The 16,347-nt window shown below is 42.9% G+C and overlaps 1 protein-coding gene across 4 annotated transcripts in view; it reads left to right on the top strand.

Annotated features, from left to right (window-relative positions):
- The window catches only part of TSPAN4 (tetraspanin 4), a 442,443-nt gene that overhangs the window by 149,898 nt on the left and 276,198 nt on the right, over positions 1-16,347 (top strand). For all 4 annotated transcript variants that reach the window (XM_040608032.1, XM_040608035.1, XM_040608034.1 and 1 more), the window contains one exon: positions 1,649-1,730. The gene's annotated coding sequence lies outside the window, so the exon portion shown is untranslated. The remainder of the gene's footprint in view (positions 1-1,648; positions 1,731-16,347) is intronic.

Genomic DNA, 16,347 nt, shown 5'->3' with positions numbered 1-16,347 from the left:
TACTAAAATCTGCTGGCAGCAAGTTGGCAGTGTGTTGATTCCCAGGCGGTTTGCAGTAGAACAGGATCAAATACCTGCATCTGCCAAGTGGCCTGTGGGCTTTGGGAAGACTTCTGTGTAGTTGTGAAGAAGTGTGAGTCTTATCATAAGAGTCAAGTTGATGAAGGGACCAGAGCATCTCTCATTGAGGAAAGGCTGAGAGAGCTGGGAATATTCAGCTCTGAAAAGAGAAGGCACAGAGGGGATCTTATCAATGTATATAAATACCTGAAGGGAGGATGCAAAGATTGGAAAGATTGGAGCCAGGCTCTTTTCAGTGGTGCCCAGTGACAGGACCAGAGGCGACTGGCACAAACAGAAACATGGGAAGTTCTGTCTGAACATCAGGAAACTTTTTTTTTTTTTGCTGTGAGGGTGACTGAGCACTGCCACAGGTTGCCCAGACAGGCTGCAGAGTCTCAATTCTTGAAGATCTTTTAAAAGCTGTCTGGACACGATCCTGGTCAGCTGCTTTAGGTGGCCCTGCTTGAACAGGGTGGTTGGGCCAGATGACCTCCAGAGGTCCCTTTCAACCTCAACTAGTCTGTGATTCTGTGAAGCTAAGTTTTAATTCAGAGCATCATGTGGACAATGACCTGACTTGGGATGGAGGTTTAATCCAGTGCAGTCATCTCATTCTTTTGTACAGTATCATCCCACTGCTGACACTTTCTGCTGTTCGATTGATGATTTTTAAAATATTATTTATTTATTTTATTTTTAGTTTATGAAAAGCCCTCCAATTTCTGAATTTTGGACGCATGAGATTTTGGGTAGATCTCAGCTTTCATTTAAAAAACATAATTAAAAATTAATCTTTGTGGCTATAGAGAAAAAAGATCAAAAGTGTAAATATCTAAAAAGTCAAAATATTGGGTAATAAAGAGATTCTAATGCTCAGTGTTTTATGAAAACATTTATTTTGATTTGGGTAGCTGATACTTGATTTTTCTTTAGATTAACTTGGCAGTAATAGTTTCTTCTATTTTCTGTTCTTCAACAAACCATGCCTCTCCCCTCCACCCCCCCCCCCCCCCCAAAAAAAAAAAAAAAAAGTGCATTTATACATTACATATTCTGGATGTGTAGAATTTATGTGGGCATTTCTTTTGAGTCTGAAGTCCATGAAGTGCTCATCTCTGATCCAGTGTTTAATGTGATTCAGATTATGCAGACAATCTGATAACATTACCCTTTCTAACAGAATGCTTGAAACTTGGACCTAAGTGGAAACATGCTGTGTGGGATGTTCGGATTTGCCTATGGGAGAGAGGAGCTTAAGTTCCCATTGAGAGTGAAGAGCTTGACCCCACCACCCTGAGAACGTGGTGTCTCCCCCATGCTCTGCTCCCATTGCTGTTGGTGGGTGTTGTCATTCTGATGACAATGTCAGCCAAGCTACAGGTTCCATGCACCACCCCTTTACGGTTACACTGAGAACTCCCGTACAATGCCAAGTTTCCCTCTGTTAGTTTTCAACCCAGGGATTTTAGTTCAGTTAATGAGGAGGGTCTCTTTTGTCCTTCCTGAAAGATGTTTAGAGACTGTTCTTTGCCTTGTATTTTGCAAAAGACACGTGGCTTCTGACACACAGGCTCCTGTTTTGCAGGTCTGTGGTTTGCTGGTTGTGGAGAGGCCACCTTGTCAACTGGGATCACGTCAGGTGCTCTGAGCTCCTGTTCCTGCATCAGGTATGTGAATGGCTGTGATCAATTTATTGATCTAGAATAAAGTTCCGCATGGATGATTGCATTTGAACTTCAGGCCTTGGTGAATGGCTTTTTAAAGGGTAGAAAAGACAGTCTGCAGAAACTGTTATAATTAATATGATGGATCAGGCTGGTAGCAGAGTTGTTGCTTACTGCTGATGTGGATTGTGTTTCTCAGTTTCCCTTGGAGTGGGATGGCCTGGAAAGACATTGTGCTGAACCCTTTGGGTGAAGGGACTGAAGTGGGCATTGAATTATCCCAGGACCGTGGGTTTTGGTTTTTTTCTTTAGTATTACTGGCAAACTAATATAGCTTCAAGTGACGAGAGTACTGTTTACCTGAATGCTGAAAGCAACTCTGTTCTTTCCAAGCCAGATCATTTTTTTCCATTTATGATGAAGGTTGATATATTATGAGGCTTCAATGTTTAAGAAAAATAATAATAATAATAAAAAAATCCTGTCTGCTGAAGTTATGCGTGAAATATACCTTCATTCTTTTCTCCCTGAAACTCCGTCTTTTGTGCACAGCCTGTGTATTTTGAATACTGCAAATAAAACCAGCCAAGTGCTTCCAATCATGTTATAAAAACAGCGGAGGTGTTGAAGAACGTGCTGTGGTAATGGAAGGACAGATAAACAGATCAAAAAAGAGGTGCTGCAGCATCTGGCACAGTTGCTGCAAGTATATAGTTGATCCACCCAGCAGCAAATGATTAAGGCACCGAGGTATATTTAGTATGAATTCGCAGAGTGCAGCTCCTGAAGTAGGGCAAAAAGAAGATGGTGATACATTGGAGTTTATGTTCAGTCCCCTCTTGGGAAAAATATTTCTGAATCTTCTGGAAGAATAAAGCTACAAGTAAAGCACTGTAATAACTTCCACGTGAGTGGATGTGAAGCAGTGAAGCATTTAAACGGAGGCTTAGTCTTCCCCCTTTATTTATCTTAAGTACTTCCTATTTTGGTCTCCTTTAAACAGTTATAGTGACCAGCCCCAACCTCCAGCTGGAAGTTGGATTTTGTCAGAAATCTGGAAGGAAATATAATTTCCAGTTTGCAGTTGAACCAAAAATCCACATGACAGCAAATGGCAAGCACTCGCTGCTGGCAAGCTACTGGAGACACTCAGAAAAGCCATCACCCCTGCGTGGTGTGCCTTTTAACGGGGGGCTGCGGGTGATAATTACTAATCCGTGTAGGTCTGTGGACTTCTGCAGCACATGCAAACTGGGGGGTTGACCAAGGTCTGTGGGGTGAAGCAGAATTGAAGTTGGGCATCTGATGTTAATCGATATTAACTTTTGACTCTGCTATTCTCAAACTCTCAAAAGCTGGTGTCTATCAGGAATTTTTCGGTTGCCTGACTTTCAGTGACCCTTTTCCTCTAGCTCCTAGCTCTCTGATTCTTTGTGGGAAAATGTGTTTTCTTTGCTTCTCTTTGTATCGACTTCCATGTTAGTTACAACTGGAATTAATATCTTTGCTATATCATTAATGTTACCCTGGGATAATTGAAATGAGTCAATTGAAGATCAGTGATTCATACTAGGAAATAACTCTTTTTGTCACTTTTCACCATTTCTGTTGTCTGTGAAGACTAAAACATCTGCTGTTATTACAGGCCCTTCAGAAGGGCTGTTCTGTCCATGTAGGTTTTCCAGTTAAACGTAGCAGGTTAATTTGGTAGAGTGGCCATAATTTACCACCTAATAGAGTCTGTAATTGGGCTAGGGGTTTGGTTTGTTTTCTGAATTACTGTGTCAAAATGTAAGCAACTTTGCTTTCAGTTCTTAGACTGAATTACAGGCTTAGGCCAGGGAGATTCAACAAACACAGGCTTTCAGCAGCCAGACTGACCCAATTTTCTGCATTGCCAGTGATGATTTTGTTAGTTTTGTGTGATTGTATATTTAACTCAAGCACAGCTTCCAATAGGCGAGGATCGGAGAAGAGTAGGAGTCTTCTTTATTTGCTTTGTTACTGTAAATATTCACACATCATCGCTATATAGAGGATACAGCTCTTAGGGCCATGTTTAATCCCTCATCCTTATGACACTGTGCAAAACACTGCTGTATAAACTGTGCAGGAAAAAATCCGAGCAAAATCTGTTTCTCTGCAGAATTTTTTTATATTGAGTCTTTAAGATGTTCTTTACAGGCTAAGGATGACCCCTTTTTTCCTCTTGTGTAAGGGATAGCGAAACATGGGGAATGAGTGCTGGGAGTGTCTGTTTGGACTGACAGTGAACGTATTTGATTATAGATACAGTGTTTGTACTTTAACTTTATGAAAGAAGTGTGAGTTTCCCAAGTAGTACTTCACCATTGAAATCAAGCAGTATGAGTTGTCACCTCAATAGCAGTGTCACTGGGAGGTGAGATTTAGAGATTTAGCCAAAACAGTTGCCTCTGCTGTGCAGAGAAGGAAATGGAGCAGTGGAAAAATAGCATGTCATCACCTTCCTTTCCCTGGCAGAAAGGGAGGGGAATGTCTGCCTGTGCCTGTGCAGTACTTACACACAGACAAGGAGTATATTCCAGAAGCTCTCAGGTTGCAGACTCTGAGAGATTTAAAACGATCTTAGTGCCATGAAAAGATTTTCTGCCCACGTGCCTGACGGTAGGAGTGGAGTCATTGTGGAGACAAGTAATGCTTTGCTTTCCCCACCAGTTTTTGGTTTTCTTTAGCTCTTCCTGCTTCTTGCCTCACTACTGACAGAGACTGGTTTGACATGCTTGGGGCTGACAGGATGGAGAAAACCTACAGGCTCCTTTAACAGTTGTAATCAATAAAAAGTGAAAAATCTCACTTCGAGAAGCCCTTTCCCTGAGTATAAATGGCAACAAAAATAATGAAGGTGAAACCTCAATTTTAGACCAAACTGTGAAAGCAGAGGACCAGAAACCTGAGCCCAGGGAAAAGATCTGCAAAACAAGTTTCTCTCTGCTCCTCTGTGTGCACCTGACTAAAAGAAAGAACCGCACTGTGCCAGACAGTCCTCAAAAATTCCTTCCTCAGACAGCTCATAAGCTGGAGCTTTGCTTAGCACATCCCGGTGCTCTTAGGGCAGAAACAGGGCTTTGCTGCAAGAGCTTTCATTATCATATTGTAACCTTCTCTGAAAGCCCTGGTCACCTTCCGAGAGATGCTGAAATTCTCCAGCTCTTCTGAGAGTCACTGGGAGATGAGGAAACTTCATTAATAACATCTAGGCAGAAGGAGGGATCAGAATTAGCTTTTTAACCTAGCAAGTCTAATTCATTTTTAAAAACAAGTAAATGATTTCTATGGAAGAAAAAACCAAGTTGTTTCTTTCCAAGTAGATTTAATTGCTAGTAAGCCACGTTGAAAATGGGAATAACAACTTTTAATTATGACTAGGGATAGACAGAAATTCCCAGAGCACCTGGCTGATCAAAAATAGAGGCTGAGGAGTGCAGTATTTTTAATGCTGTATTATGGTGACAATGACAAGTCATTTGGAAAGCGTAATAGGAAAAGTAATGTCTAACTGATATGTTCTTGGTTTGTGATGTTGAGTAACTATTAGTATGGGCTGTTACTGTCATCTTTGTTTTGCAGGAAGCAATGCAAAAGAATAAATATGGCTGTATCCCATATTGTCGGTTTACTCACAACTTAGGTGTTTGGTTAATACGGATTTTTTTATTCCCTTTCTGTTATGGGTGCAGCCAGGGAATTTGGTGGTAATAAAAATACAGAGCTCTTGCAATGAGCTTTGTGCTGATAGATCTCAGTGTTTTGTCAAATATGATTAACCTCACTGTGGATATATGTAACAGAGAAATAAGTTTGCCCCCGTGGTCACTTGGCTGGCAGGAGAACTGGGATGAGGATCCCTGCCCTGGAGCCTCAGCACAGGGCTCCCTCTGTCTGGCTGTACAGCCTCTGCTTTAGTTTAATAGAACTGTCAGTGGTGTCATTCCTCCTGAGGATGTGGGGAAGGTTTAGGTTCCCCAGATATTAATCAGGTATCTTTTTGTCAGCACTAGATTAACTTTAAAGAAGAGATGCAAAAATAGCACACATCCTTTTGTATTAGCCATTACACGTCCTCTGGAAGCATCTTTACCAAATGTATAAAAGAATGCAGTTAATGGCTACCCAAGAGATTTATTCTATTATCTTGACTAGCTTATTTCTAAAGTAGTTTGACATTTTATTTGTCTGACTTATCTGTTGTTGTAGGGAGGTTTTGTTTTATTACCCTTGAGAAGGCTGAAATGTTAAATGGGAAATACAGGAGCTCCTTTCATTACTTTTTTCCAATGAAATGTGAACTCGCAGACTGGAGTGTCAGCTCTACAGTAAAGGAGAAATCTAGGCTCAGGTGAAATGGTGCTCAGGAGATTTAGATTTGATTAGAAACAGTATTCCAGACCCTCCGTGGTAAGCTGCTTATACTTCAATCCTACAAAGCAGTTTTAAGCCCTGCACACCCTACCTCTTAATTGTGAAATTCAAGTTGAGCTTTGTCTTCCTCTAGCACTGCCAGCATCCCAGCATCTGCAGGAGCATGGTCAGGCACCGCAGGGGAGCAGCACACTGGAGCGAACTTGGGTTCCTGCTCCCAGAGCAGACTTAGCTGTGAAGAGTAGGACAGATGTAATTTAAAGTACTCACTGGTGTTGCTGCTGAATGTGTACTGTTGGTAATAAGAACTATCATGGTAATATTAATATATTAATGTTAATACAATAGAACAAAGACTCCATTTACCTGGTGGAGTAAGAGCCATTTTTAGAATCATACAATCATGGAATTGTTAGGTTGGAAGACACCTTTTAGGATTATCATTTAGGTTTATTATTTTATTAGGATTATCATTATTAGGTTTAACTGTTCACCTAGCACTGCCCAGTCCACCATTAAACTGTGTCCTTAAGTGCCACATCTACACAACTTTTAAATACCTCCAGGGGTGGTGATTCCACCACTTCCCTGGGCAGCCTGTTCCAATGCTTGACCAGCCTTTCAGTGAAATTTTTTCCTAATACCCCATTTAAACCTCCTGGGACAATCTGAGGCTGTTTCCTCTTGCCCCATCACTTGTTACATGGGAAGAGACCAACCCCCACCTGCCTACAACCCCCCCTGTCAGGCAGCTGTAGGGAGCGATAAGGTCCCCCCTGAGCCTCCTGTTCTCCAGGCTAAATACCCCCAGTTCCCTCAGCTGCTGCTCGTAAGGCTTGTGCTCCAGCCCCTTCCCCAGCTCCGTTGCCCTTCTCTGGGCACGGCCCACCACCTCTACGTCCCTCTTCTAGTGAGGGGCTCAAAACTGGACGCAGGATTTGAGGTGCGGCTTCAGCAGTGCCCAGTACAGGGGCACGATCACTGCCCTGGTCCTGCTGACCACGCTGTTTCAGATATAACCAAGATGCTGTTGGCCTCCTTGGTCACCTGGGTACACTGCTGGCTCGTGTTCAGCTGGCTGTTGACCAATATCCCCAGACCCTTTTTCTCCAAGCAGTTTCCCAACCACACTGCCCCAAGCCTGGAGCGCTGTGTGGGGTTGCTGTGACCCAAGAGTGGACCTGGCACTTCTCCTGGTTGAACCCCATGCTATTGGCCCTCAGCCCATCGGTCCAGCCTGCCCAGACCCCCTGCAGAGCCTGCCTGCCTCCAGCAGATCAACACCCCCTAGCTTGGTGTCATCTACAAACATACTGAGGGTGCACTTGATTCCCTTGTCCAGATGGTCAATAAAGACATTAAACAGGGCTGGCCCCAGTACTGAGCCCTGGGGACACTGCTGGTGCCTGGCACCAGTGGGGTGTAACCACATTCCCCACTGTGCTTTGGGCTCGGTGTCCAGCAGATTTATTTTTTTTATCCAGCAAATAGCAAGCTCACCAAGCCATGAGCAGCCAGTTTCTCCAGAGGAATGCTGTGGGAAACTATCAAAGGCTTTAGTAAAGTCTGGGTAGACAACATCCACGGCGTATTTAGTTGTCTTTTAAACTGAACTTTTTTCTTCTTCAGCCAGTCCAGACATGTTTGACATCAGCTGAAATCTCTTAATGGCTTTGGGATGTTTTTGTAATGGTATTCTGCTGTCCAGTTCTCTCTGCGGTACTTCATGATGTCCTGATTCCACCTTCACGCATGCACACACACTCTCCATTTGGGAACACAGATGAAATATTTGATTTGATTGTGGTCTTTGGGAGGCACTATAAGTAGGAATGATTTTTGAGTGGCTAGGAGAAAGCTCAGAGAGTCAAATCAGAAGCAGAGAAAACGGACTGAGGGTGGGTGTGCAGTTTTCTGTGTGTAAGCATGCTATTTTGCTTTGTATTGACATTTTGAGTCAAAGAGGAACAGCATCTGATTAATAGAAGCCTGAATGAAGAGATGTACTATTATAGGGGTTTTGGAGTCCTGTAGATCTTTGGACCCCAAAAACCTGTCCCTTTGAGGGAGTTTTCTTTGTATTAGAGAAAACTGTAAGGTAAATAAAACAAGCAAGTAGAGCAGGCATATATTATTAAGCACGTTTTTGTGTGAGTAAATGAATATCCACAGTTCTAAAAGGGGTCTAAAACAGCTCTGCAGAAATAATTTGCTTTATCTTAATAACGTACAACATCCAACAAAGCCTCTGCTTTTTGAGGAAAAAATATGGGAAACTTTAGACTTTCTTGAAGCAAACATGATTACACTCTTGCTTATTTTAATTACATTATCTTAAGTAGGTCACTCACAGGCTTAAAACTGTAGAAAATGTAGGGAAGCTTAGGAATGTGGCATAAGCACAGAGCCAGGGGACCTTGGTTCCCATCTTCTTTTAATGATCAGTCCCAGCATTTTAGCATTGTCTACCTGTAGTCAGAGTGAGTGTTCACTTGTATTTGGTTTTTAATCCAGACAGGTGTTAGCACTTTTTTTTTCTGGGTCAACTGATTTAATTACAAGCGTGTTCATTGCAGTCAAGCTGTCTTGTAGCAGCAGTGATAAAAAGATAAAATCAGGCTTCTGAAAGCAAAGGTGACAAGATTGTCTCAGACTGGATAAAAAGAGTGAAAACAGGAGCAATTTTATATGGTCAGAGATGTTACTGAGTATTTGCTTTCTGCTGCTCACATACTTGGTCAGCTTTTGGGAGGCTGGGTGAATTGCACACCCTCTGATCAGTGTTCTTACTGGTAGATTTTTTCCCTTCACTGTGAAGCCCAGCCTGCACGACTTCTTAAAAGCAAATGGCAGTTATTGGCAGCTTGAACTTCTCAACGGTGTTCAAAGCAATAGGGTTTTATAAACACAAGGCAGGACGTTTTCCTTCTGTTACGATAGCAGGTTAGCTCCCCTCCCCCCCCCCCCCCCCCCCACACACACACACACACACACACACTTCGGTCAGGACTTCACCAGGCAGAGAGGAGGGAGCAAGGTGGTAAAGAGGCAGATCCTCTGTTTTTAATTCTTGGCTGCTGGGTTTTTGTTAACTCACAGTGAGGGATAAGAGCCACACATAAGTCCACAGTCCTTTGCATTCCAAGATTCTCATCTATCCCAAGGGATCTGAAACAAGCTCCAAGCCTTCAATCCAGCTCGTAATAGTGTTGACTGGCCAACTTGGGGGAAAAAGAGATATTAAAATAATAATATCCTGGAGCATGCCCCTTCAGCAATACATGCCCTGTCTTCTGTCTGCCTGGCATTTAGCAGCTCCAAGTTAAAGCTGTGTTCATTAGCTCCTTGCCTGGTGTAATGAAAGATCTTCCTGGTTTCAGCCCACAAATTATTATGGCTGCTTACTGGAGGGCGAAGTGCTGCATTCTCGTTACAGCCCTGCTTATTCCTATTCCTATCCCTATTTCTCCACAATGCAGCAGATACTTTTCATTCTCTGGTTTCTTCTGTAAGATGGCAGGTTGTAGGGGAGGGGACCCAAGTACACAGTAAGGACTTGAAATGAAGCTGAAACAAAATGAGAAAAGCTGTAGGGAAAGTGAATTTGATTGGAAAGTTTTCTCTGGGTGATGAGCCAAATCCCTAGATCTGCCTACTCCTGGATTTTTCCTGGGAGAAACTTTTTTACGTTAATGATATAGATATAATCCCCTATGAGGACATTTGTCTGGAGTAAGAGTGTCTATTTAGAAACTCTTGAAACCACTTGAAAGTACTTATTCTGCAGTAGCTACTTCGATTAATTTCTCAGGATACCAGGACCTACAGTGATTACAGTTGGCATTGCTTCTGTACCGCACTGCTTACCTAAAGTAGCTCAGAGAGTGTCCCCAGTATTGAGTCACATTCAGAATTGTGCCCTTTCATTTTATTTAAACTAGCAGAAGCAAACAATCTTCTCTACACTTTATCTAAAAATGTGTACCACAGATTGAAACACCGCACTGCCTATCTGTGCCGACTCCACGGAACTCCCACCCTTTGCCTCTATCACTTTCATAACTGCAGGGTTTAAATGTGGAAACATCTCTTAAGTCAGACAAGGCTATTTGGCTCAGAAAATGAGAGGAGGAGGTCAGTGCGTCACATGAAGCAAGACGTGAGGGGATGAGATGTGTTAATGGAAAAGACTGGAGAAAGGAAAGGGAAGAGTACTGAGGGAGGGAAGAACAGAGTTAAAGGGAGTGGAATCAGAAGAGAGAATGCAAGGAGAAGCTGGAAGATCCTAATGAAGTTGAAACAAGTAGTTGTTAGTACACAGTGACTTTGGAAAGAGGGGGCTGCCCGCTCTTCAGAGCTGGAGCTCTGCTGGCTTCCCTGCCACGCTGCCCCGGGTTGCTTCGGGAGAGGACTTGGCCTTCATCCTGCAGCGGCTGCTGTCTGGCCCAGCCACCCGCCGGCCTGTGCATTATTAGTGCTTGTATAAAGGCACTGACTGCTGAGTGTGTGAGCTTTGCTGTTGCTCCAGGATTGATGCTGTAGCTCAGCTGGGGGCCAAAGTAGGGTCTTAAGCCAAAAAAAGCCCCAGATCAGCTCCCGTAGCTCTCCCCGTGTCCCCAGAGGAATGGGGCAGCGCCCAGCTGTGCTGCGGCCAAGGCCATGGACAGAGTAGCAGTGTTTAAAGCTGAAATAAGTAAGTGCTGTTCGTCTGTGTGGTATCATTCATCCAAGGACCTTACGGTTTTATTATTGTCTGGATGGAGCTTCACAGAAACTTGGTGAGGTGGCTCAGCTCTTTCCAGTAGGAATGGGAAAAGATACCAAAGGCAACTATCTACTGAGTGAACAGAGCTGAGGATAACCCTCAGCTTGCCTGAGCTCGTGGCCCCTGCGCTTTCCCCTGGGCAGCGTGTGCAGTTGTTCCTTCATTATAAAAGTATTTTCTCTGCATGGAGCTCGTGAGCAGCCTTGTGTTCTTTGGTGTGGTCGACCACCGCGTGCTTTTAGTTTGCTGCCTGCAGTTCTGGTGAACCAGCATCTTTTACTTGGCCGACAGCTGACCTGGCTTGGCTGCTTGCAGATGCCTGGGGTCAGTTCCCAGAGGATCTGCTTTGACTCCAAGCGAAAAATGGAGCACTTAATCTCTCACTGCAGGTATTGGCTTCAGCTCAGCCACAAAAGCTTGGTACTGCTCCCTTTTCTGGGGTGAGCAACAGTTAGTTAATCCTTATTTGGTCCCGATTGCTTCAAAAGGTGTCTCCCCTGTCCAGGACTGTTTGGCTGGACAGGAGGTGCTTAAAACTAACTGCCTGCAAACAGATGCGAGTTCACCCTCACCTTTCATTTATACTCGGGAGGAAATATGATACATACATTAGACTATAGCACTGACCAAAAATAACTCCAGCACTTTGTACCCAGTGAGGAGCTGGTGAACGTGGTGCTTTGTTCAGACGTCGCAGTCTCCGTGCAGTCGCTGTTTAGACCCAAATGACAGAAACACAAAGAAATTCCTGGAATCAAGTAGTTAGAGTTCATGAACAGCACAGGGTCAGATTTTAAACTGGTGGCAGTTACCATAGCTTCATTAAAGTTTCACGTATTGATGTGTGCATGATTTTAGCTGCCTCATTTCCCAGCTCTAATTTAGAGCGTGGCAATGCACATAACTGAATCAGCTGAAGTAAGGTGGCAGCGGAGTCCTCTGTGAGCAGAGCAGATGCGTTGTGGGGGGAGGGTTAGCCCTCTTCAATCAGGTGTGCTGTCACTAAATATAATTATGTGGAAGTACAGCCTTAATAGAGTGATGCAATTTTATACCAGCTCCTGATGTGACTGGTAAGTTGTAGCTAAACTTTAAATTACCCACCACCCCCTGCTCTTCATGCTGAGTATCGTAATCACGAAAGCTCCTCTCATCTGAGAATGGTCTTAAGAGTTACTGGTATGAGGGCACTAAAGGTAGGCCAAGAGCAAGTCGTGTACTCCATGTCATGATTTCACAAGCTAGTTATCGCCTGTCAGTGGAATTATAAAAGGACGTTAGCATTCTGGAAGCCCTTTCCATAGTGCAAGCGCACATTGTAGTTCTATTAATTTAGTATTTTAAGTCTAACCTTTAAAAATTGAAGCCTAACTTTTTGAAAGCATGGTCATACTGATTGTAATGGTATTGGAGGATACAAGGTTTGTTTACCCGCTCAGTCTTAAAATGTCTTTCTGTTGTTATAGAGCTGTTCCAAATTTAGTTTGAGGTTAAATCTTTGCAATTCCTTCATTTCAACTGAATAATGCTTCCAGTGTCTCTGAGCTATAGAATTTTGGTGGTGGTTTGGTTTTTTTTTAAAATTTTGTCAAATTTTATCTATTGCTTTATAGTTAAATAGAAACTTTCTGAAGGAAGGACTGAAAAGAGTTTAAGGTAACTATTTTTTAAAATTTTGATAACGTGCAAGTGAAAGATACTTTATCTGAGGTGAAGGGTTGTCCTGGTTTTTTGTGTTTAGTCAGCCTTTAGTTATGATTTCTGGGCATGTATGTGGCAAAGGTTTAGATCATCTTTGCCATTTTGAATTTCTTTAAGTTTCTTTTGACTTCAGCAGGTACTAAATCTAATAAGGGCAGGCATGTCACTATAAAATTGAGGCAGAGACAGGAAATAGACATTTGTCATATGGATTAATTTCAGAAAGCTTGATTTCATATTGCTTTTTGAAAAGCAGCCTGGTATGATAAATGACAGCAAATGAAATTATTTTTAATGGCTTCTGACCTCTTTTTTTTTTTTTTTTTTTTTTTTATTCCCCCCTGCCCTAGTATTCCTGGAGAAGATGCCAATAGTCAAACATAAATACAGAAAATAGAGTGCACGTTATGAAGCTTTCCATGTGTATAAAGAGTGTTCTCCAAAGCACTTTGAGTAACGAGTCTTGCTAAGTATGCGTAATTTTGCCAATATATAGTTCTGTTACAGGTGTGGAGGGATAGAAAAGCGGGTATTCTCATGACAGATGGTAGCCATGTCCCTTGATGTACATCTGGAAAATTCTTGGACTTAAATTGAAATGTCCTCACAGACATTAACATATGTTGGTTGGTCACTGATTCTCTGCCCCTGGTCGTGCTTTGAGCCCAGCCAGCAACTAAGTACCACGCAGATGCTCGCTCCCTCCTCTCCCCGCTCCCCGGTGGGTTGGGGAGGAAAAAGGTTAAAACCCATGGGTTGAGATAAGGACAGTTTAATAATTGAAATAAAATAAAAATAATAATATTAGTAATACCCACAACAATAATAATTGTAATGAAAAGGAGCACAGTGGTCCTTCATACTCCTTATGGTTTCTGGGTGTATTATTTCTTTTTCCCCCCTCATACTCTTTTGGGCCTCTAAGGAAGACGAGCAAAGGCTAACTTCAGCAGCAGCCACTTTCCTTTTGAGAACTTCTATTCTTTGCTGCGTGTCAGATGGTGTTATGGGATAGTTTCTAAACTAGATTAATTGAGTTCAAAGAAAGTTCCTAAGCTTTGCAAAAGCTGCCAATTTACATTTTTTTTCCCTTTTTGACACAATCTAGTGTCAAAAAGAGTTCAAACTCCAATATGACAGCATGATGGGAAGGTGTTGTGCCTTCTTTCCAATTTAGAAGAATTGCTTTCCAAGTGGGAAGATCTCCAGCATCTCCTAGTGCTGTGAAGAACGCAGCAAGTACAAGAAAGCTTTGCAGTAAATGTCTCCAGGAGGCCTGGCAAAGCCTGAATGAGCCAGTTGAGATGCTCCACGATATGAAATGCCTCTTGTGCTGGGACTACAAAGACCAAGTTATCTGCTGTAATATCTAATTTACTAACAAGAAAATTATGTTTGCTAATAGTTAACAACTTGTTGCATTATGTTTCCTTGCAAATGCTCGTCTCCTGTCCAGTATTTCCTCTTTGGCAAGCTCTGAATATGAAGGGAAATACAGTTCCGTGCAGCACATTCTGGCTGGTTAGTTCTTTCCCTTAGATCCAGCTGCAGAGCTTCTCTCTCTGTGTGTAGTACTTATTCCTACCTCTTACTTGGAGTGGGGTTTAGATCCCTCCCAGGACATATCTCATGTTCATCCCTGTCCACCTACAGTTGTTGGTGCGATGAGGCATTTGGGCATAGTTAGGCTCACTGAAGGAGAAAATAAATCTTCCTACAGGTTTTGTCAGTGTCTCGTGTACTCTCAGCAAGCTAACTGCTCACTTGCTCAGTCTCTAGACAATTCTGGAATCCCTATAGACTCAGGTCTGGGTTTCAGGGAAGCTGTACATGCAATTTCTTAACCTTGAACTGTTATTTAAACTTGTACTTCCCGAACAGAGCACAAAACCAGGCGCTTAACTCTGTGAACATGCTTGTTGGCTTAAGTGCCTATCAGATCAGACTGCGTGTTGTGTCAGTGTTAGGAAGAAATGAAGGACAGATTTTTACTTACACACCCCCCGCCCCCATCAGCATCTTGAAAGTATAAGATTATATGGCTTCTTACTAGACTTGAGGAAAAGTCATCTTTTTCTAAGAGTTTGTGTTTCTGAGAGAATAATGGTGGCGTATGGGGGGAAGTTTTGGGGTTGGGGGGTGGTTGCTTTTGCTTTTTAACTTCGATCTTCCACTGCAGGCTTTAGACTGTAACGACAGAATCCATCAGGCATAATGAAGTACCAGCAGGTCCCAGCTCTTCCATTTGCCTCATGTCTTGTTGTGCTCCGTATTCTGGATGATGCAGAAACTGCCATATAAATCCTTGGCTTGGCAATGGAAATGCCATCCAGTTATCTCACTGACCGGTCTCTGTTTTGCTTTATCTAGTTTTCTGATCTCATTTCTGATTTGCTAACACCTGGTCTGCATGTGGTAATGGCAGCCATAGGTATTTATAGATGTATAGCCATATGTGTGTGTTTAAATGCATGTATCTATACATACTAAATGTGTCCACAATTCAATTGCATTATGAGTTCCCATCATCTCTGGGAGTGGGCTACCAGTGTTTTCTTTCGTTGTATTGATTTAGGTGCTCTCAATGAGTGAATGAAAATGCATCAACTCGGAAGGTGCACATTCCAGAGATTGTTCAGAAGTGAACTGGTTGACTTGACAAGTTCAATTTTGAAAGCAATCTTTTCCAGTGCACTGAAAGATAACAAGTGAGAAATCCTGCCCAGGAAACAAGAGAGACTCAATTTACCAACTGTCAGACACGTGGCATTAACTTTGAACAAAATGAACACCAGATTCTCTGAGGCATGAGGCTTCAGTGGAGCTCAAAAGTCAGGTACACATATTTGAGCGATGCAGAGGAGTGGCCTTTGTGTGGCAAGGTTGTTTTTGTCTCCTAAAGTGAAATAATGGCATCTATAAAGGTGACTTTGCAACAGGGAGGACTTATGACCCAGGTTTTTGAAATGAGTATAAAATGTGGAGAGTAATGAGTTCTAACCGATCGCGTTCCTCTTTTTTTTCCCTGTGAAAACCTCCTACATTTCATAGCACGTTGCAGTTCAAATGCTGACCCTATCCAGGGGTGTTTCCAATTTGGTTTGAGGGGTGGGGGGAAAAGCAGTGAGTGTTGAGAAAGATATAATGTGTTGAGGTATAATATTCTCTCTCATAGTCTTCACATAGTACTTTGAGTAGTAGAATTAAAAACCCACAAGTTTGGAACGGTTCATTAACTTGTTTGAGCCAGAACAGGAAGAAGCAGTGGTCAAAGTTTACAAACATGATATCACGTTTGGGTTTTTTTGTTGGTTGAGTTTGTTTTGTTGGTTCTTATTTTGAGGGAGGGTTTTGGTTTTTTTGTTTGTGGTTTGCTGGGTTTTGTTGTTTTGTTTTGTAAAACCTCAGCAATCTGGCTGCTGGGTTGGATCTATGTCAAAAGCTTTTTGGGTTAGCCGACACATTTACACCTCCTAGCTTGGAAGCCGGGCCTGTACTGTTTCCATCAGGCGATTTTGAAGAAACTGCCAGGCGGGTACTTTGCAGAGATACAGAAGCTGATGGGGCTGCAGGGGACAGCACGCTGCAGGTTAAGAACAGACGTGGAACGGCCCTTACGTCTCTCCTGCCCGCTGTGCCCGGCAGACACGCTGCTCTTGCTTTGCCCCGACAGTGCTGCTCCTGGCGTGTGCCAGGCCTTGGCACGAGCTATGTGTTAAGCCAAAATCTGAGCAGGAGCTGAGTGAACAGTCG

Source organism: Falco naumanni, chromosome 10 (assembly GCF_017639655.2).
Source record: "Falco naumanni isolate bFalNau1 chromosome 10, bFalNau1.pat, whole genome shotgun sequence".
NCBI classification, from domain to species: Eukaryota; Metazoa; Chordata; class Aves; order Falconiformes; family Falconidae; genus Falco; species Falco naumanni.
Note: the sequence above shows the minus strand (reverse complement) of the source record. Positions and strands in the feature narration are given on the sequence as shown.